Source organism: Bos indicus, chromosome 10 (genome assembly GCF_029378745.1).
Source record: "Bos indicus isolate NIAB-ARS_2022 breed Sahiwal x Tharparkar chromosome 10, NIAB-ARS_B.indTharparkar_mat_pri_1.0, whole genome shotgun sequence".
Taxonomy (NCBI): Eukaryota; Metazoa; Chordata; class Mammalia; order Artiodactyla; family Bovidae; genus Bos; species Bos indicus.
The window spans coordinates 40,524,662-40,547,553 of record NC_091769.1 but is presented as its reverse complement, the minus strand read 5'-3'; the positions used below and the strand labels follow the sequence as shown (position 1 = coordinate 40,547,553).

Genomic DNA, 22,892 nt, shown 5'->3' with positions numbered 1-22,892 from the left:
TGTACACTCAAAATTTTTTACCTCTCCCAACCTAAATTCTATATCCATTAAATAGTAATTCTCCCGTTTCTTTTTCTACTTTCTGTTTTAATGAATTTGTCTATTCTAGATTCTTTGTCATACAATATTTGCACTTTTCTGTCTGACTTATTTTACTAAGCATGTTTTCAAGGTCCATTCATACTATAGTATATATCAAAATTTCATTCCTTTTTTGTGGTTGGAAAATATTCTATATGTATACATCATATTTGCTTTATCCATTTCATCTGTTGATCAACACAAGTTATTAACACCTTTTTGCTATTGTGAATAACTTATGAAATTTGGTGTACAAACATCTGTTTGAGTTCTACTTTCAATTATTTTAAATGTATACCTAGGGGTAGAATTTCTGGATCATATAGTAGTTCTATGCTTAGCTTTTTAGAAACCATAAACTATTTTCCACAGTGGCTACACCGTTTTATATTTCTACCAACAATGTATGAGGATCGTAATTTCTCAACATCATTGCCAGCACTATTTATTTATTTTATTGTAGCCTTCTTAGTAGATATGAAGTGATATCTCATTGTGGTTTTGATTTACATTTCCCTAATGACTAATGATGTTGAATGCCTCTTTGTGTGTTTATCAAAGCTTTCTTTTCCAAAATATATACTAACACATACTTTGTGTCTAGACCTTATAGATACAGTGTTTGTTAAGCTTTATACTTGATGTCCTAGTAAATCAGTATCTGTCCTTTCCCAGGGCTAGAAGAATTATATCTGGAATGGCAAGTCTGGACCCTGTTATTATTTTATTTTAAATAAATCTTCCATATATGTAACATTCTTTTTGACTGTAATCTACTAGATTTTAAAAGAGGAAGCCATTGTAACAGCTGTTGAACCCAAGCAAGGGTATATGAAACTGTTTTAAAGTTGTTATAGTAATGATGATTAGGGAGAAGGATGTTAGCAGAGATCATTTTGATTCAAATAACTATTAACTTTTCATTTTTATATTTATAAAATATCTCTTTTGAAAGGGAACATAAAGTTATTTTTAAAAAATTAATTTCTAAGATGTAAAAATACAAGGTTAAGGGTCATAATAAATTCCAAGATATCCCAAAGGTTAATCATATTATAGTTGGAATATTTTACTGACATTATTGTTTTTAGTTCATTGAAAAGTGTTGGTGAATTTGCTAGAAAAAAAGAGAAAGTTTCATCTAGGATATTTTCCCTATTGAGTTTTACTGAAAAATAATGTTTCTTTAAAAAAAACGGCCAGACTTCTACATAGAGGTCATTTCTTGACTATGGAAACAGACAATCTTAGTCAGTCTGTGAGAAATAGTTCTAGAGAATTTGTTTATTTTGATGATTCCTTTATCTTTTCTTTAACTACCTATTAAATTTAACCTTAAAGGAAAATTTTTCGTGACTTCAGCTTCTTAAAGAAAGGTCTCTTGATTGCTCGAGCACACCCATCTCTCAAAGAATAACTCAGTCTTCTACAAGAAGAAGACTTTGATGGGATTTTGAATGTGTGGCCTCGGTGTGGTGACACAGTGACTCAATAACACATTAGCACAAATGCTTTGTTTGATGTGTTAATAGTGAAAGAAAATGAAGTCGCTCAGTCGTGTCCAACTCTTTGCAACCCTGTGGACTGTAGCCCACCAGGCTCCTCCGTCCATGGGATTCTCCAGGCAAGAATACTGGAGTGGGTTACCAGTGTTAATAGCTACCACATAATGAAGAGCGGGACTTTTACAGAATGTCCTTAGGCATCAAAACATATTGGTTTTGGATACAGTCTCTTGATTGGGACTTGAATCAAGACTCTGAAACCTACTAATTTTTAGAAGTTGAGAAAATTGCCTCATCTCTACAGGACTAGTTTTTCATCTGTAAAAACGGTTAAAGCAAAATACTGATATCAGAGGGGATATTCTGAAGATTAAATAAATGATCCAAGTAGCAAAATGTCTGGGAAATATTGTGTTCAGGAAGCATTAGCTGTTGATGATATTGCTTGTAATTTTTGGTAGAAAAACGAGGCATAGAGAAACGAGAGGACAGAATCTATTCCTGGGAGGAGACAGAGTGGGGAAAGTAACGCTGAAAGTGGAGATGGATGGGTAGGTGAGAAGCAAACTGCTTAATAACTGTATCATGTACCTGAATATAGGAGACATAAAAGAAAACATAACCAAGAAAATAAACCAAAAAAGATAACTTTCAAGAATGAATCAAGAATGCCTTTGGAAAATAATGGAGAGCTAATTCCTTGTGTTTTTAGGTTTCAGTTCTTAGAATGAATCAGTTGCATAATTAAAAAAAAAATTCTCATCAAGTTCTACTTCTTGATTCCAGAATTATTAGCACCCTAGGCATTGGAGAAGGAAATGGCAACCCACTCCAGTGTTTTTGCCTGGAAAATCCCAGGGACAGTGGAGCCTGGTGGGCTGCCATCTATGGGGTCACACAGAGTTGGACATGACTGAAGCGACTTAACAGCAGCAGCAGCAGCAGCAGCAGCAGCAGCAGCAGTTCCACCAGAACTTCCCTGGAGGCTCAGGCGGTAAAGTGTCTGCCTACAATGTGGGAGACCCAGGTTCAATCCCTGGGTCAGAAAGATCCCCTGGAGAAGGAAATGGCAAGCCACTCCAGTACTCTTGCCTGGAGAATCCCATGTACAGAGGAGCCTGGTGGGCAATAGTCCATGGGTTCAGAAAGAGTCTGACACACTGAGCGACTTCAGTTTCACTTTTTAGAGGCCTTTTGGGTTTCTTTTTTAACTTTTAAACAAATTTTATTGAGGTATAATTAACATACAATAAAATGCATCCATCTGAAGTGTACAGGTCAACAAGTATTGACAAAATATATGCACTTGTGTTAATACTCCTATATCAAGGTATAGAGCACTTTCACTGCCTACCCTCCCAAATTATTTGGTTTTCCTCTGCATCGAGGTCCTCCACCTTAGCCTCAGGCAACAACTGATTAGGTTGTATTTTTGTTGTTGTTTTAGAATTTCTATAAATGGAATCATACAGGATATTCTCTTTTTTTGCATTCAATTAAAAAAATTTTTATATTGCACAAAAGACACCAAGCACAAAGTTAAATGATAAACCATAGGCTGACAAAAGATATTTAGAACACACAAATTATTTTTTCTCTACTATGTAATTAATAAGAAACACCCAGATAGTCCAACAAAAATATGGCCGAAGAATTTTGACAGGCAACTCACAGAAAAGGATATCCAAATGGCCAACATGTTTAGCATCATTAAAAATCAGATAAATGCAGATTAAAATGAAATTTTAATGTCACATTCCTCAGGAATTTCAGAAACTAAAATCTGAAAATAATAAATATTGGTAATAATGTGAAGAAACCAGAATTATCATATACTACTTGTGAATGGTAAGTCCTGGGCAAGGCCTTATAAAATTTTAAATACAGATCCTCATATATGTGTACCAGGAGTCTTGCACAGGATATTCATGGCAGCATTGTTTGTATTACCAAAAAAGAAAAAAAGGAAACTTGAACAAATAAATAGAGGCATTGATTTGATGGCTTTTAAAATTAATTAAATCTATAAGGGAGAAACTATAGTCCATGGGCTAAGTCAGTTCTATGGATGTTTATGTATGATCTGTAAGTTAAGAATGGTTTCTGTATTTTTGTTGAATGGAGGGAATATTTTAACATTTTCTTTAAATACTGGATTGGCCAAAAGTTTGAGTTTTTTGGTAAGATATTACAGAAGACACAAACAAAATTTTTGACCAATTCAGGTTTATTTCTGGATATTTTACCATTTTATAGGATATGCTTTTTAATAGTTAAATTATTTTGTTCAGCAGGGAAGTCCTATAAAGTCAGACTTGTTCTTATAGAAAAGGCATCACATCTCATGCAGACCATCAATTTCCTGGTTAGGGCTTTGAAAACTACTAAATCATACAGGAAAAATTGAGTTAAGGAACAGAGATTGCTATATGTCTACATGCCTCTGCCTAGCGTGGAACCTACCTTGGCAACTCATTTCAGGTGATACACATTTAAGTTGCATGGCTGAGGATGGCTCCTTCAGGGTATAATTAATGCCTCTCACTCTATTAGGCTGTTATGCCCTCGAGTGAATTCTTCACTTGGATTCAACTCAGAACATAGTAGGATGAGTTTATGTGAGTTGCTTCTTTTTAAAATATTTCTTCGATACAGTCATTTCTATATGTTCCTTCAGTGCTAAGGATCAGCAGAGAAACTTGGTTGAGAGTGTCTAAAGGTTCATCTTTTGTAAATTCTATATATATGCATTAGTATACTGTATTGGTGTTTTTCTTTTTGGCTTACTTCACTCTGTATAATAGGCTCCAGTTTCATCCACCTCATTAGAACTGATTCAAATGTATTCTTTTTAATGGCTGAGTAATACTCCATTGTATATATGTACCACAGCTTTCTTATCCATTCATCTGCTGATGGACATCTTATGGCAAAACCAATACAATATTGTAAAGTTAAAAAATAAATAAAAATTAAAAAAAAAAAAAGGATCATCTTTTGAACATCCTGGTTATTGCTGTTGCTTATGCCAAAAATCATCAGGGTTCTACAGTATGCATAAGTTATTGTTAGGCACTTTCAGCAAGTGAGAGAAGCTGAAGTTATGGGCCTTGCTCTAGAAGAGTGTGTATTTGTTGGAGTGGGATTTGTGAAAGAATCTAGGTATTTAGCTAGACCTTGAATATAGATAATGTTTTAATTGTCTGGAGTGAGGAGGCATTCTCAGATGAAGGAGGAGAGTACCAATGAAAGCCAAAAGGTTGGAGGACATGGAGGAAATTGACAAGACAGGTAAATGTGATGTACAACTTGTAATCTTTCTCATCCATTTCACTAGAAGTAACTTGAGAACAAAGAGGCTCCCTTGCCCTACTCTATTCTCAGCAACTAGCACAGTGTTAGGTATACAGTAGGTACTCAATAAATGTTGGCTGAAAAAATAAAAAGGGCACATGGAACTTCATGGTGAGCACAGAGACTAGAGGGGCCTGGCTCTGTCTTTAACTGTGCTTATGGTTAAGAACTACATCCTTGTGTATAAAATGAGCACAGTTGTATCTGATATCTGAGAACATGAATGCCTAGGAGGTAGCTTCCCCCTTAAGCCCTGAGGAGCACTGAACCTAAAAGTCTATTTCTAAAAAATGACAAAACCCAGTTTTACTCAACCTGAATCTTAATGTTTCCATTAATTGGTATTTTTTGATTGAAACAACTATGGCCCTTCAGAGGAATCTGTAGAAAAATCTATCCTCTTATTGGAATGTTGAATTTATTTACAAGCTCTCAAGGTAATTTACTTTCTAACACTTTAAGCTAAAAATTAAAATAAGATTAATCATCGAAACCAGTAAGTTATTCTAGAAGTATGTGAGAGAACAAAGTAACATAAAGAAAGTGAAAGTCGCTCAGTTGTGTCTGACTCTTTGCCACCCCATGGACTTAGTTCATGGAATTCTCCAGGCCAGAATACTGGAGTGGGTAGCCTTTCCCTTCTCCAGGGGATCTTCCCAACTCAGGGATTGAACCCAGGTCTTCCACGTGGCAGGCAGATTCTTTACCAGCTGAGCCACAAGGGAAGCACATAGCATACAGAAGGATATCTATAGTCATGTTCTTACCAGAGTCCCAAACTGGCTCTTTAACAGTATGAACATTTAGTCTAATGTTTATCCAGGACAAAACCTGAAAGAGAGCGAGCTTTCATGTAGGAGTTAATTATATTTTACAAGGACTGTTGTTCTCAAGGCACACTGGATCTGAATTCCTTAACTGAGGAAGAGAAGTGAACTGATTGATTTTTGAAAAGTGTATTTTTTACTTTCTAAAATGCCTTGAGCCCTTTTAAATATTTTACAAATTGTTTTATGGTTTTTATTTCGAAAAATACAATTTTACTTGGATGAGGAAACTGCAACCAACTCCAGTGCTCTTGCCCTCGAAATCCTGTGGACAGAGGAGCCTGGTGGTCTACAGGACATGAGGTTGCAAAGAGTCAGACGTGACTTAGAGACTAAACAACATGGATGTGTCAGTTTCTGTTACGAGAGTACTATAAGAAGCTAAATAATTAAAAGCATTATTTGTGATAAAAATTTTATTTCATAGTTTTTATTTTGAAAAATGTTTCATTCTAAAATACTTCTGGCAATTTTATCATTTCACTAGTATTTTCAGTTTAATTAGGTTTTAAATATAATTTAAACATGTATGTTCAGTCAGGGCCTTGACTGAACTGTCTTTACATGGCACTGGCACTGAGCTTTCATATTGCTTGAGCTGGTGCCAAAACTTAACAGATAAGTTAGAGCATGAAAGGCAGTTGTCCAGTCCTAGCAGTCAAGCCTGGGAATCTTCACGCCAGAGATTAGCAGTTTTCCATTGCCACGAGGAAGCAGAGCAAAAACTTTCTTTTGTAAAACTGGCACTAAATTTAATGAGTCCATAGGAGAGAATCATTCCTTATGACATATCAGAGTTTTGTCTGTTGACAGTATAAAGATGAAATGTCCTCTCCTGTTCCAAAATTAGCCTATAATTGGATTAAATTGACATTTTCCCTAACATTTCATCATTATTTATTATTCATCAGATTTCAAAAATATTGTTTGGTTAAGTCAATTAAAATTTTTCTTTGTCTAATGGATGGGCAGTGAACAAATTACAAGATACCATTTGATATTGTTGCTATAATTGTCCTAAGATTCATACTGCATATAAACATTTTTTGGTTTAAGTGATCTGTATCATCTTCTTGGCATTTTAATAACTAAATTCACAATAATGAAGACATAACTTCATTTTCTGTGTAAAATACTCAGTTACAGCTAGTGTTCATAATTATGCCCTCATGAATTCATCACATCTCAAAGTCTCCATCTCCAAACACCCTCATCTTGGGGGTTGTGTGTGCACATGCTGAATGTCTTCGGTTGTGTCCAACTTTCTGTGACTCTATGTGAGTTACTTTCTGTAACTTACCAGACTCCTCTGTCCATGGGATTGGATTCTCCAGGCACAAATATTGGAGTGGGTTGCCATTTCCTTCTCCAGGAGATCTTTCTGACCCAGGAATCAAACCCACATCTCCTGCATTGACAACTGGGTTATTTACCACTAGAGTTACCTGGGAAGACTATCCCACTGACCATCCAGCCTCACAGAGATTGTACAAATTGAGGCTAAGAAAGGGAATATTTCTTGCCTCATGTTTTGCTAAGTTGTTTGCCAAAGCTGAATGATGCAAGCGTGGAGCAATGGGGCTGATGTTGGCCGTATACACTTGGAAAAAAAGTGCAACAATGTGTGTAGGAATAAACTAAAGAGGGAAGGATAGAAGAGGAGCTGGGAGAGAGAAATTGATTTCTGAAAGTCAAAGTGAATTAACGATTTATGGCAACCTTTTAGGCACTTTATACTTCCTAGTTACGGGAACCAGTCAGTCACTTTTGCTGTTATTGTCAGTTGGCTTATCTTGGGTCTCTCGGTTGTAAAAAAAGAGCCCTAAGTATCAAACAGCTCTCTTTCCTGAGCACTTACTATGGACCAGACCCTGTTCTAAGCACTGTGTATATATTCTCAGTTAATCCTTACAGTAGCTTTATAAGATGTGTTCTGTTATTTCCATTTTATCGGTAAGAAGACTGAAGTTTAGAGATAAATAATTTGCTCAAGTTTAGATACTTGTTAATGGTGGTGGAAGGAGACTCTTAAATGTGAAGTATGAGTTCTTTCATAACCTGGCCTTGCTCTGGAAGCTGATGGTGCTAATGCCTTAGAGAGAATGTTGGCAGACCTGCATCTGCAAAGTTGGAGAAAAAGCAGCCACCGCCTAGCATACACAGTTTTGTTCCCTACAGCACCTGTATACTGTCTTTCAAATAATCACTTATTCTTCAAAGATTTTCTTTGAATGCCAAATTACCCATTTGGAAAAAAAGATTCTAAACTTCAATAGATTATGTTCAACCAAGGAGAGATATCCCTGTGTACATATATGTTTCCTAAAGTATATTGGAATCTGGGCATTATGATTTTTAAGTCTAAATGAACTATTATAAGGGACCATAAAAGAGGGAATTTGTTTTTACTAGAATAGGGAAATAAGATTCAGAAAAAGCTGTGTAGAATGAAGTCAGGAGGAATACATGTGTGCTCTTTGGGGTGGAGAGGAAGGCATTCCAAGGAGATGGAGCACTTGCAAAGGCATGAAACCGAGAAACAGAATGCACACCATCGGAACTGAGAGTCAGCTTGGCTGAGTTGTGAGATGTTGATGATTAATTTCATGGAAAAACTTCTGTGGGAATCTAAGAAGTCTGACTGTCCAGTAGAAAACAAAAAACCATTAAAAATTATATGCACAAAGATAACATAAGAAGACTTAAAATGAAAAGTGATTTTAGCTGAGGCAAGTTGGGAGGTCAGGAAGGCCTTGAGGAAACTTTGTGATAATCCAGACAGGAGGCTCTAAGTTTCTAGGCTAAGGTTGTAGCAGTGGGGATGGAGAGGAGGGGATGGAGAGGAGGGGATGGAGAGGAGGGGATGGATAGTAAGAGACACAACAGGACGTTGAAATGCATGCTTTTGTTTCTGAAGTGTGGTTTTTTTAGTTGTCTGTACTACAACAATAGAACATATAACAGTTCCTCCATATAACAGTTGTAAACAAAGCTATATCTTATATGTGGTTTTGATATTAAGATTACATCTACACAGCAAAACATTATCAGGTAGCAAGTATTGATTGAACAGTCATCATATGTACAGATTAAATGTTAATCCATAACAATTAGATGATTATCCATGGGTGTGATTAGGTTTTATATTTTCTAAAATTAGATTAAAAATTATTGTCAAAAGAGACCACATTTGATTCATTTACGGTGCACTCAATGCCAAGCACTGTCTTTGGAAAATAGGAGGGGCACAATTAAAGGTTACTTAGTGAATGAAAAATGAACACATATCAGGGGGTTAAAAAATGTGAAAAGTTTTATTTTAAAAAAAGATGATTATTTTTTAAATAAACATCTATATGTTTCTCAAATAGCCAACCTCTTGTCATCAGAAAGATAACTAGCTAAGGTGATTACTTTTTATCCTGACACTTTGAAACCATGAAAATACAGACTACAGGGTAATCAAGAATAAGTAATTTAATTGCCAAGTGCCTCAGTTTACTAATTAGCATTGTAGGGATAAGGTTGTCTTCCCTCTGCATCACTCAGATGTGTTGAGGATTATGTGGGTTTAAAGTAATTAAAAATAAAAGTCTGAATGGACAACTAAATTCTTCAGAGAAAGTGCTGTTTATACACAAGGTAATAATTTCAACTTCTAAAGACAGCTGATAAAGAATTTGTCTGAGAAAGTAATCACATATTATCTGGGGATCTTATTTTGGCCTGACAACAGAAGCAATTTTATATTATTTTAATCCAAGACCTAAATACAAGGATTTAAATAAAGAATAGATAATGATTAATAAACAGGTATATTTAAAATCTATCATTTCTCCATCCCCTTGAGAGTTACAGGCATGTGATTTTGTTGATGGGACATAAAACTTATATCAAATTTTCAAGGTAGAGAGGGCTCAATATATATATAGTTGACATACATACATATAGACATATATATATTTCAGTAAAATCTTGTTTATTCACCACCCCAAAGTCTGATACCCTGATGTCTCTGAAAATAAATTAAGAATCAATTACACAATTTTAAAGAGAATTGTCAAGATGAATCAAAGGCTCTAATTCATATTTAAGCCAGGAATTGTAAAGCTCTCTGGTTCCACTGGATAGCTGCTTCTTGTCACTTGGAGCTCAGCATAAATCCCACCTCCTGAGAGAGGTGTTTTCCCCAGTTATCCAGTTTAATCTGACTGCCCGCTCTCACATCATTCTGTCTTAAGTCTCTGCATCACACTACATTTATTCATTTATTTACTTGCACATTATCTGTTGCCCCTTAAGCTCTGTGAGGCTGTCTTGCTTTACATCTTTCTCTCGGGTTCCCAAAACAATGCACTGTGGGTTCTTGGTAAAGATTTAGTTCAGTTCAGTTCAGTTCAGTCACTGAGTCATGTCTGACTCTTTGCGACCCCAGGAACCGCAGCACACCAGGCCTCCCTGTCCATCACCAACTCCTGGAGTTTACCCAAACTCACATCTGTCGAGTCGGTGATGCCATCCAGCCATCTCATCCTCTGCCCTCCCGTTCTCCTTCTGCCCTCAATCTTTCCCAGCATCAAGGTCTTTTCAAATGAGTCAGTTCTTCACATCAGGTGGCCAAATATCAGAGTTTGAGCTTCAACATCAGGCCTTCCAATAAACACCCAGGACTGATCTCCTTTAGGATGGACTGGTTGGATCTCCTTGCAGTCCAAGGGACTCTCAAGAGTCTTCTCCAACACCACGGTTCAAAAGCATCAATTCTTCAGCACTCAGCTTTCTTTATAGTCCAACTCTCACATCCATACATGACTACTGGAAAAACCATAGCTTTGACTAGATGGACCTTTGTTGACAAAGTAATGTCTCTGCTTTTTAATATGCTGTCTAGGTTGGTCGTAACTTTTCTTCCAAGGAGTAAGTGTCTTTTAATTTCATGGCTGCAGTCACCATCTGCAGTGATTTTGGAGTCCCCCCAAATAAAGTCAGCCACTGTTTCCAGTGTTTCCCCATCTATTTGCCATGAAGTGACAGGACTGGATGCTATGATCTTAGTTTTCTGAATATTGAGCTTTAAGCCAACTTTTTCACTCTCTTCTTTCACTTTCATCAAGAGGCTCTTTAGTTCTTTGCTTTCTGCCATGATGGTGGTGTCATCTGCACATCTGAGGTCATTGATATTTCTCCCGGTGATTTTGATTCCAGCTTGTACTTCCTCCAGCCCAGGGTTTCTCATGATGTACTCTGCATATAAATTAAATAAGTAGGGTGACAATATACAGCCTTGATGTATGCCTTTCCTATTTGGAAAGATTTAGTACATAAATGAATTATGAATAAAAAACATAGTTGGGATGGATAGACTTGAGAATGAATATCTGAAGTTTTCATGAGATGGTGTTATTTTCCCATCAATGAGTGTTGTCACAAAATAAGATACATATTTGGTCACTTGCCATAGTTAGACATTTATAGAAATGATAGAGTGAGTTGAACATATCAAAGCAGTTGAAGTGGTTACTAATTATGAATTAGGAGAAAATACTTTGAATAATGCTATAGTATCAAAAGTACTGGTAAACAAAATATGATCTTATTAAGAGTATAAAATAACTTCAAGGAAAACTGGTTAATCCTTGGATTTGCCAATCTGTTTGAGATAGGACAGTGGTCCTCTAGCTAATGCCAAGCAACTATACTTGCTGCACTCACTCTACCTTTATTTAAACTAAGCAAAGGAGAAGATGCTATACAGATTATATTTAGAAATGTAAGTTATAGTGTTTATCCTTTAATCAGTATGGATACCTCAAATTTATATTAAAAATGCCAAGTGGTATAATTATTGAAAAATAAATAAAACAAATATAGGTTCATGGAAAATGCTTAAAAACTGAAATTTGTATACAGAAGAAAGGCAAATCAGCATGAAATTTGGAAATATTTCTATCAAAAGGATTTAAAATAATTTCAGTGTGAAAGAATTCCTATTCAGCTACATGAAAAAGTCATTTATTCTCAGCATCACAGTTTTAAAACATGAACTTATCATGATTTCCATTTTGATGTTGCATTTTTTATGAAGATACACATTTTTATGAAAGCATTTTCACTACACTAACATGGGAGACTGGCCATTGGAAAGATGTTTCTTACCTGGGTCTTTAATGGCAGCTTGTGAAATGATAGAGTGTCAATAATGAAGAGTAAATAATGAAAAAATAGTAAAATCATAGCTAACACTTAGTGAATGGTTGCTGTATACTGAACATAGTACTATGGACTTTATCTCTTATCTTACTTAGTCTTAACAGTATGAACTAGATACTGTTGTTATGCAGGTTTCACAATTGACTGTGTTTGCAGAAGTTAGCTTACTGAAGGTCTATCGAATTTCAGAGCTTGCATGCTTAACTGACATTGTTTTGCCTAAAGTAATGAATGCACCTGTAGGCAGAATGAGGGGAATGAAGATGGAAAGTAATTATTGAAATACCATGCTCATTAGTCAGGTATATACAATAATCAGCCCTAACTAACAGCGTTCAAAGACTTTTAATAACAAACATTTATTTTTCCTCTTAGGTCCAAGCCACTCCACTGTGTTTTCATTTTGGGACCAGTGACTACTGGGATAGCTTTCTCATGAAGGAGCGAAAGAGCAGACAAATTTTGTGTTAACTGTGGCCTCTATTTTAAATAGCTAAATTGTCATTTCTGCTCAGATTCCAATGATCAACACAAGTCATGTTACCAAGCTCAGAATCAAGGAGGTGAGAAAGTGATTTCCCCACACAGAGTGAGAATCATGAGTGGGACCATGCCCTGTATGTATTCCATATGATAAACCTCCTGTGTTCTTCCCACATTTATCAGCTAAGTGGATCCCGTAGACTTTCTAATTTCTTTTCGAGAGACTATATTTAAACATATTACCCTACAAACTTAATTATTCACAATCCCGAATTATCACGTGTGTGTATGTGTGTGTGTGTGCTAAGTCCCTTCTGTTGTGTCCAACTCTGTGTGATGCTATGGACTGTAGCCTGCCATGCTCCTCGGTCCATGGGATTCTCCAGGCAAGAATCCTGAAGTGGATTGCCATACCCTCCTCAAGGGGATCGTCCTGACCCAGGAATCGAACCCATATGTCTTCTGCGTTGACAGGCTGGTTCTTTACCACTAGTGCCATCTAGGAGGCCCAGTTATAGTCTTCAACCAGGGGCTGAGTTATTGGAAACTTGAGGATTGAGGGAAATTAGTGGGCAGAGGTGGTATGGAAATCCTACCTCCACAGTTGTATACTACCCCTACCACCACATTTTGTTGAGGACTATTGAATACTTTCCTAAAAATGTTGCTAACCTCCAGTAGACCCTAGTGAAGAGAGTAACACAGGATGGGCTGGAGACAGAAAACACATTTTTTTCCTGTGTCTGTGAAGATAAATTCTTAGAGCTTTCATTAGCTGGAAAACTGAATTAAGGGATAAAGGTTTTTAAAAGCAAATTGCTGAAGAAACTAAAGGCACTGTGATAACTTGTGTTTCCTGATTTCAGATGATTAAAACCTTGCCTTGCCCAGTGATTGAGTCATCGTGGCTTTAAATTTGTTAGCAATCATTGTTCTGTTCTAAAACAGTGTGAGTTGAAGGGAAGTCTGTGAAACCAGGCAACCACTGTTGACGTGTCCCTTTGATGTGTGACCTGTGGAGAGCAGCATTGTCACCAAGTTGACTAAGAACAACAGGCATCATGTTATGTGGCAGTAGCATTATTTCTCATAATTGCAAACCGTGGGGTAAGAAAACCAGTGCCTTGTTCTGATTTAAAACCTCAGGAAAATATAAATCCGTATTGTTTCAAAGAAAAAAAAATATTTCCAAGGGATATGCTGGCATTTGTTTCTTTGTGTTCTCAAATGTGTAGAAACAGCATAATTTCTACTCTTTCAGAGACCACTTGCAGGCAACTACTTCTTTTCTAGATTCCTTTTCTACTTATCTCATATTGTCTCGTCTTATGGTTTATAACAGCAGGTTGAGTGGAAGCCTATTTATATGATTACAATTTATGACAACTAACTCACATGTAAAAGCTTGAGCCATAAAATAAATAAAAATAAAATAGAGTAAAATAAAATAAATAGAAATAAAATAGAGTTGGGTTCAAATACTTCCTCTAATACGGGAATTAAAACTCCTCTCTTTTGGACCTACTTTGTAAACTGCCATGTGCGTGCTCATTCACTCAGTTGTGTCTGACTCTTTGGGACCCTTTGGACTGTAGCCCACGAGGCTCCTCTGTCAATGGGATTCTCCAGGCAAGAATACTGGAGTGGGTAGCCATTTTCTCTTCGAGAGAGTCTTCCTGACCCAGGGATCGAACCTGTATTTCCCGTGTCTCCTGCATTACAGGTGGATTCTTTACCATCAGGGGAGCCCTACTTTGTAAATTAAATAATAGTATCATGCCTTGAATATAGTAATAGGTGCCCAGTAGTTTTTAGTGATTTCTGTTTCTTTTCCTAAAAATTGTTTTAACTAAAAAATGGACATGCAGAAAAAACTGTCTACCCTACATACCATAGGGCCCATTGGATCTAATTTTTGATTTTCTGAAACTCTTTGTAAGTCTTGATATATTATAAATGTTATTCTTAGAAGTTTTCCAAAGGGCAAGGAGAACATTTACTTGTTTATTTAATTAGGATAGAATTCATCATGTCTTGTAATTATCATATGGGTCCATTGGGCCCTTTTATAAATCTTAGTTATATTATGGAATATAGTGATATTATTTTTCCCATATCCTAAACATTTTGATATTTAATTATCATAAGAATTAGTTAATTTTTCATCTTTGATTCCTAACTATCCTGAAAAAGACTTAAAAAAATAAAATTAAGGGAAGATGTTTCACAATTATTAAATGAATCAAAAGATGAATGGAAAGAGACAGTAGCACTTTAGACTTTAATGATGTTGATGAAATTTCTTTTTTAAGTGAAACTTCAGACCATGAGTCTTCAGATTATGATATTCTAGATGAATTTTCCCCAAATCAAGAATAAGTAGATGAATAATGCATTTTTAAGGACAAAAATAAATGTAGCATTTTCATTTCATTTGGCATTCAACTGGAAAGGTTTAATCATGTAATACTTTATTACAAAAACCTGATTCACCCCATTTTGATAAAAGTTTATCTTTTAAAATATTTTATACAAACATTCTCTTTAAAATAGAGGTTGATATGTTTAAAATCTTACGACAAATTGTAATAAAGTTTTACTGTCTCATTACACTTCTGTCAATTATTGATAAAACTTAAAATATATTTATATTTTAAAAATTGAATGAAGATGGTAAATGGTAATGATTAGTTTTTTCTGGTATGTTGAGGGTAAGCAGTTCATAGACTTTGATCTAATATTGTACTCCCAAAAATTTGTCCTAGGAAAATATTTCAACCCAAGGAAAAAGAAATTCATTGTGGCACAAAAATGGAAGCAAGATTAATGCATAACATATAAAATCCTTTAATAAGTTATGATATGTCCTCTAACAAGGATAATTGTGAACACCATAGAAATTTAGAAGACTATTTATGATGCTGAGTAAAAGCAATAGCATATTAACTGATATACAATGATTATAGGTGAATTAAAAGGAAAATCATGAATTATGGTGTTTTTCAATTATAAAAAAGAAAGTAAATTATCAAAATTAGCTAGGCTGAATTCTTCCCTACCTTGGTCATATCTTATTATTATTGCTTGTATGGGGATCTGAACTCAGATTTTGATAATTTCCACAGAGTAAGGTGGAAGTTCACCATGCTTTGGGGACATTATGAAGTCATTTTGCTTAAACAGGTTATTTCTATTCTTCAATTCCATCCCTTGTTTCATTTAACTTTTTGCTTCCTAGAAATACGCACAATAAGATGGAGGAGGAAATGGGAACACACTCCAGTTTTCTTGCCTGGAGAATCCCATGGACAGAGGAGCCTGGCAGGCTACAGCCCATGGAGTCACAAAGAGTCAGACATGCCTTAGTGACTGAGCACATGAGTAACATCACAGTTTTTCTTCAAGAACATTCTGGCTAGGCAAGAAAGTGAACTTTCAAAGAAGACCAAGACATTGTTTTAAATATGAGAACTCTCCATATTTTATTTGATGCTCAGTTATAAATTCTGGCCTATTTTCCCCCTTTATAATTAGGTTGTAAGCTTTCTGAAGGCAGGGATGGTTTCCCAGTTCATATAGGACCTGTGATAAAATCACAAAACATGTATCACAGATTGAATGAACCTAAATGCTTCTGTGAGAATAAACCTGGTTTGATGAGAACAATGTATCTTGAGATAAGGGGAAGTGATTAAAGGAAACTAAGTCTTCTTAAGGAACTGTAATGTGCTGATCATATAGATGAAAATTCTACAGCTATTCTTAATGGTAGTTTTCACTACAATTTGCAAAATATCTATTATTATCCTTATTTTTAATAGTTGATGAAATTTAGGCTCAAAAATGGTGATTGTTCAGGATCAAAGTGCTGCTAAGTTTCTAAGCCAAAATTCTAACACTGGTCTACATGCTCCATACAGAGTGGGCATACTGTTCACTATTCCAAACCATGAAAAAACAGAACAGAAAAACACTGCTTACTAATCGGTTATTCTCTGAGTTTGGTATGTGCTAACTTGCTTCACTCATATCCGACCCTTTGTGACCCTGTGGACTGTAGCCCTCCAGGTTCCTCTGTCCGTGGATTTTCTAGGTTGCCATCCCTTCTCCAGGGGATCTTCCTAACCCAGGGATCAAACCCACGTCTCTTACAGCATTGGCAGACTGATTTTTTACCTCTAGAGCCACCTGAGAAGCCTCTGAGTTTGGGAACACATACAGTTATCCATTAAATTGGCTGCCATCTTTTACTAATGACTAAACAGAGAAACGGAGAAGGCAATGGCACCCCACTCCAGTACTCTTGCCTGGAAAATCCCATGGATGGAGGAGCCTGGTAGGCTGCAGTCCATGGGGTCACTAAGAGTCGGACACAATTGAGCGACTTCACTTTCACTTTTCACTTTTCACTTTTATGCATTGGAGAAGGAAATGGCAACCCACTCCAGTGTTCTTGCCTGGAGAATCCCAGGGACGGAGGAGCCTGGTGGGCTGCCGTCTATGGGGTCTCACGCAGTCGGACACGACTAAAGCGACTTAGCAGCAGCAGCAGCAAACAGAGAAAATGTATAATTAATTATTTGATTAGTCCAAGGTTGTATAGCAGTCCACTTGGTAAAGAGGAATGAGCCTTGATTAGGTTTTGATCCTCAGTTTTGTGTCCTATAAAATAGTCTATTTGTCCTTGGTAAGCACACCTGCTAACGTGGTGTCTTTACAGTGAACCATCTTGTTACTACTTGAAGGTACTTGGCTGGCTGTCACAGCTCTATGGGCATATGTTGCTCTGCGATAAAGTTCAAATAAGTAGGAATGAAAATAGAGCTATAACTAGGTTACTACAGCAAACATTTCAGGGCTTTTTTTCCTTCTATTTTTATTTGGAAATGGGATAGCAGGCCATGGATTTGTGTTAGCATTTTTATGGTGTGTACTCCAGAGAAGGTAATCGCAAGATTACAAAAACACTGACCTTGCAGTGGAGATTGGGAGTACATTTGTGGAGCTTATTTTATAAGGAAAGGAAAAATATTTATGATTTGAAACAACTAAAGACTGGGAAATATCACGCCCACGTTAAGTTACTGTGCTGAGATTTCTTCCTGACCTCATTAAATCTTATTTCCCTTTTCCTACTGAATTTAATAAAGTTTCCCAACCTCCACAGAGTTGCCATAGATGGAGCTTCTGTAGGACAGAATTTCTGTGATATGAATACCTTTTTTTTAAGACTACAAAGTTGAAATGAAAGATGAAACATACTGATGGAGAAATTAAACCTAGCAAGCATACGTTGCTTTTTTTTGGAACGGGCTCTGAGGTTAAAGTTAAGTGAGCATTTGGCTCATAGTAAATTATTAATATTGTTACTGTCAATATTAACATTTTGTCTTCCCCCCCTCCGACAATATCCAGCTAGTATATTTATGCTAGGCTCTGTTCTCATGTTTGTTCCTCCTTGTTTTCCAATATTGCTAGGTTTATGCTGGTGATTGACACGTGGGAATTATGGCTGTTTGATTTTTATACTGATTGAAATTATATTTGTACCACCAAGTATAGCCTGATTTTGTGGTAAGACATAGATAATGAGATGAAGAGTCAAAATTACAGAGAAGACGGAATCCATTTTAGTTCTTAAGATCATATCAACTATCCACATTAAGGATGCATTGTAATAGCAGTTTTTAAAATATTGATCTGTACTTTACAAAGATAAATTATTTATAGGATAAGCTGACTTTTGAATTTATATATTTATATTTACAGCATACCTGTTTCATGAAAACTTTGAGATTGTTTTAAGAAATAGGAATCTGTAATTAAATAGTAAAATACAAATTGAATTTTTAAAAAAAGAAAATATGTTTCAAATAGAAAGATGCCATATTATAAGCAATGTAAGCATATTATAAACGTTATGTGATTGACACTTAAATTTGGCTCTCAGCTTCCAGAAAGCTGGAGTTGGGATTCAGGAAACAACAAACATGGTGTAATTATGTAGCTTATAATACTGAGCCAGAATATATATATACACCAGTTTTTCAGAGGAACCAGATATTTTTTTTTAGCACTGAATCCCAAAATGTATCATGTAGGTTTTTATGTGCTGGATATGAATTTATATAATGGAGTCCTAAATTATATTTTACATAATATGCCATATTAAATTTCATATATATTTTATGACCCTCAAAAAAATGTAAGGGGCACAATATTAAAGTATCTTTCAGTAAAGGTGATTCTGTGAAGGCAAAACTAATACAATTCAAATAATATCCTTCTATAATAGCTGATTTTAATCTCTAATAAAATATAAAGCATTGAGGAAAGGATGAGTTATACATATTTTCCCGAAACATCACTTCTTGTTCTTGAATGGTAATGGATGACAAACATCTGAGGTTTATTATCTGATGATGACCTGGGATGTTGGCATGACAGAATTAATTTATGCCTGGAAATGTTGTAAGTCCTATATTTATGATCACCACGTTTAGCCAGTTAATAAGTGATTCCAAGTGACATGGTGCACTTTCTCTGTGAGTCTGCGTAGTGTTTAATACAGACCAAATTATTTCAGTTACTTGCCAAAAATAATGCTTTAGCTTTTGATAGAATTAATATTGAGCTCTTATTTCTTTGAACATTTAGATATTAGGACCAGGGTGGGTTTTTTTTTTTCCTATTTTATTTGAGAGCTATCCATTATAATGATTAAAATTATGTCATCAGTATTTAAAAGGATATTACATTTCCTGTGCTAAGTTATATACTGAGTGCGTTTTGTACAATGGACAATGATGATTAGAAATTATCCTAATCTGCTTGCTTCAAAATTAACTTGGAACGGTAAACTCAGGAGCAGTTCTTACTGAAATAAATAAATAAACAAAAAAATATTGTGTTCTAACAGTAGAGCACTGTTAATCTTATAATACTGACACACATATACTCACTCACCTCTGTTCTACAATGGCATAGTATAGCCCCAGTCCAAGCTGTACTGTTGGTTTAGTTGCTCAGTCATGTCTGACTCTTGCCACCTCATGGTCAAGCTCCTCTCTCCATGGGATTTTCCAGGCAAGAATACTGGAGTGGGTTGCCATTTTCTTCTCCAGGTATCTTCCTGACCCAGGGATCAAACCTATGTCTCCTGCATTGGCAGGCAGATTCTTTACTGCTGTGGTACCAGGGAAGCCATGATATGGGTAGGGCCACAGATACTTATCATCAGCAGGAACAAAAGTCAGTGAGTATCCTAGTATCTGTGTTTAATCCACTCTCTTTCTTGGTCTGACTCTAGCTAGCTAAAGAAGCACAGTGCACAGAACCCAACTTCTCTATAAGAACTTGCCGTTGATAAACTACTGTCTTTGGTTGTATCTGTATACATCACTTGAGTTTTATCATCAGCAGAACAAAGGGAAAGAACAGTGGGGAAAAAAGGCAAAGGATCTCAATTTGGGTTTGAAAGTCCTTTTGGCACAGTCCATGAACTTCAGAGTATTTTCTTCCTATAATTTCTAAGCTTTACCCTCTATAGGTTCATCTTTCTAGGATTTTAAAAGACATGGACATTCTACAAAGAAATCAATTCTTAATTTTAAAAACAATGTTAACCAATTCATGACTTGTAAAACACTCCTTCCATGTCGTTTCCTCCAATCCGCTCTTCACGTGCTTTTAGCTGATTTTTCTACTGCTTGTTAACAGCAGCTGTGTTTAAGCAGCTGGGGAACAAGTCGGCCAGTAAATGCATGCTATATAGATACTTAATACTACTTAGTGCTTTATCAGGCAGTACAACCTCTAATTAGTTAAACCACAGAACACCCGAACACATTAGGTAATTATTACTTTCCCCCCATTTCACAGATAAAGAAACTGAGCATGAGAAAGATTGGTTTTCTACTAGATTCTCACAGTTAAAATGAAGACACATATAAGCCAAATGTAGGGTTTGTTAAAAAATATGCTATCCAGTAAGGCAGCAAGCCCTCAGGATTCTGGCAGTGAGAAGTTATACTAACATACCTGCCCGCATTATCCAAGGATTATAATGTGATTAATAACATTCTACTTTTCCACGGCTAAAAATAGTATGTGCCTATTATGTTGGATTCTCTACTCAACAGTTCATACTTAACTGCTTGGAAAACACTCACTAAAAGAATAATACTATTTCTTTTAGTGTTATCTTGATCAAGTTTCATAGTATTTCATATTTTCATTGACAATTTGATGGAGTTGATATCTGTTATTGTTTCTAGAGATAAAAGTAGGCAGAGAAGCCAATTCCTTAATGGTCACGCTCAGTTACAGAATTAAGCTAGGGAAATAATCAGTTGCAGAGGGGTTGGTCATTGTTTTAAGGGATCTGTTCAAGGAAACACAAGTCCGTGGCAAATTAATTACATTGTTTGATTCTTAGGATAATTTCTGCCTTTATTGCTTTGGGTTTAAGAAAAGAATCAGGAGGTAAGGAACCTTTGTATCAAAATAATACAAAATTGAGGAAACTTGTTTTTTGTATGTAATTTAAATGAGTTTGCTGGTCTGGTTGGTTTACATGGTTGAATGATGCTGTCAAGGACAGAATCTCCAGTCTCATTAATATTTGGCTGGTTAATTTCCACTGATTAAAAACAACAACAACAACAACTTTTCTGTACCTTCAACCCTGGCTTTTAATTTTCCCAGGAGTTAGGCAGGCTATATTGAGTATAGAGTTAAGATCTCCCAAACAGGAGACTTGAAAAGATTCTGTGCTGCTTCTTCAAAGTTTCTGTGGAATTTCTCTCTGAAGGATTGATTTGTTATTTGGTCCTTTCTAAGGTAACTCACCAAAAAGCTGAGTATTAACTGAGGAATACAGTCAACTCATTAGGTGAATGTCTTTAGTGACTAAGTCTAATGTTTTTTTGTGGCTCAGCTGGTAAAGAATCTGCCTGCAATGTGGGAGACCTGGGTTCGATCCCTGGGTTGGGAAGATCCCCTGGAGAAGGGAAAGGCTACCCAATCCAGTATTCTGGCCTGGAGAATTCCATGGAATGTATAGTCCATGGGGTTGCAAAGAGTCAGACACAGCTGAGTGTCTTTCACTTTCTAATGTTTTAACTGGGTCAGAATTTTTTAAAATGGTCCCACCAAAGTTTGAGTTATATTTAAAGCATTGTTATAATTTTATTTTAATTTTTCTGTTAACTCTGGGGTATATTTGAGACAGAAAACAAAATTTCTTTAAGGTTAAAAACTTAAAGCATCTTACAACTGGATACTTTCTAATAACATATATGTATAAAACAAATTTTTCATTTTTTCCTCGAATTGAATCATGGGCAGAATTAAACTTAATTTAATTTTAAACATTTTTCAGTTTTCATCAATAATGTGGTTTGTTTTGCCTAAACAGTTTATTCAACATTTTAAAGCTCTTGCTTTATGAGTATAACTGTAAGTCTTTAAAAGCACTTTTTGTTTCCCAGGCTGAAGGTGAATTTTTTCTTAAAACTGATCTTGAAATTAATATATTACATATTACTAATTGTATGCCAGTGGAATTCAATACCACGAGAAGGGTCAATATGTGAAATATAATTGTTTGAATTTTCAGCTAGATTACTCTTAAACTATTTAATCAGTTAGTATTTAATCAGTTAGTATGCTGTGAACTTTAAGTACTGGAAATTCTGACAGAAATAGCCTAAGCAATAAAGGTATTTCTTATCTCCAGAATTTTGTCAGTGCTCAAGAATTGATTGTTGACTGAGCCATATCACTGGGGGCTTTCCAGTATCATCCTTGATGTATTAGCCTGCTCCTCAGACTCTTTTCTGTGGTGACTACAAGATGGCTGAATTTGTGACCTGGAACTGTATGTTTTTGGTTCATATTTAGTGAGAAACAGAGAACTTATTTCCCAATTATGGAATGTAAATCCTCATGTTTATCTGACTAGGTCAGACTAATGGCAGTTGCCATGTTAATTCTAAACAGTGGATAGCTCAGAGCAATCAAGATGCATTCCCTAGAAGTGGTGATGGGGTGGCTATCTGAATAAAATTCTGTATTGAAAAGAGGAAAACAGGGATTAGATTTTGATTTTAAACACTACATATGTGCATTTTTTAAAAATCCAGTGTCCTTGTTACTCTGACGTCAACCTTAGTTTTTCTATAGGACTTCTGATTATGAGAGAGTTGTTTTGTAAAACAAATAAAGGCCTTAACAGCAAAAAGAACACAGAATTTGACTTTATTCTTTATTTCAGTAACCATCCAAATTTATATCTAGAGTGGCCATAGTTTCATGGTTTAGTTAAATGTGATAGAAGGAACTTATGTACCAATAGGAAGTAAGGGTCTCCAGATAGTGGTCATAGTTCATGAGCACCCGTGCTAAGTTAAAAAAAAAAAAAAAAAGTATA

At 35.7% G+C, this 22,892-nt stretch overlaps 2 protein-coding genes across 2 annotated transcripts in view; both read left to right on the top strand.

The window, feature by feature from the left end:
* The window catches only part of MDGA2 (MAM domain containing glycosylphosphatidylinositol anchor 2), a 917,184-nt gene that overhangs the window by 81,564 nt on the left and 812,728 nt on the right, over positions 1-22,892 (top strand). The window lies entirely within an intron of this gene.
* LOC139185234 (thymosin beta-4-like) overlaps positions 1-22,892 on the top strand; it is a 57,660-nt gene extending 34,768 nt beyond the window's left edge. The window contains exon 1 of the mRNA XM_070797383.1: positions 1-22,892. This exon is cut by the window's left edge and continues 34,768 nt beyond it. The gene's annotated coding sequence lies outside the window, so the exon portion shown is untranslated.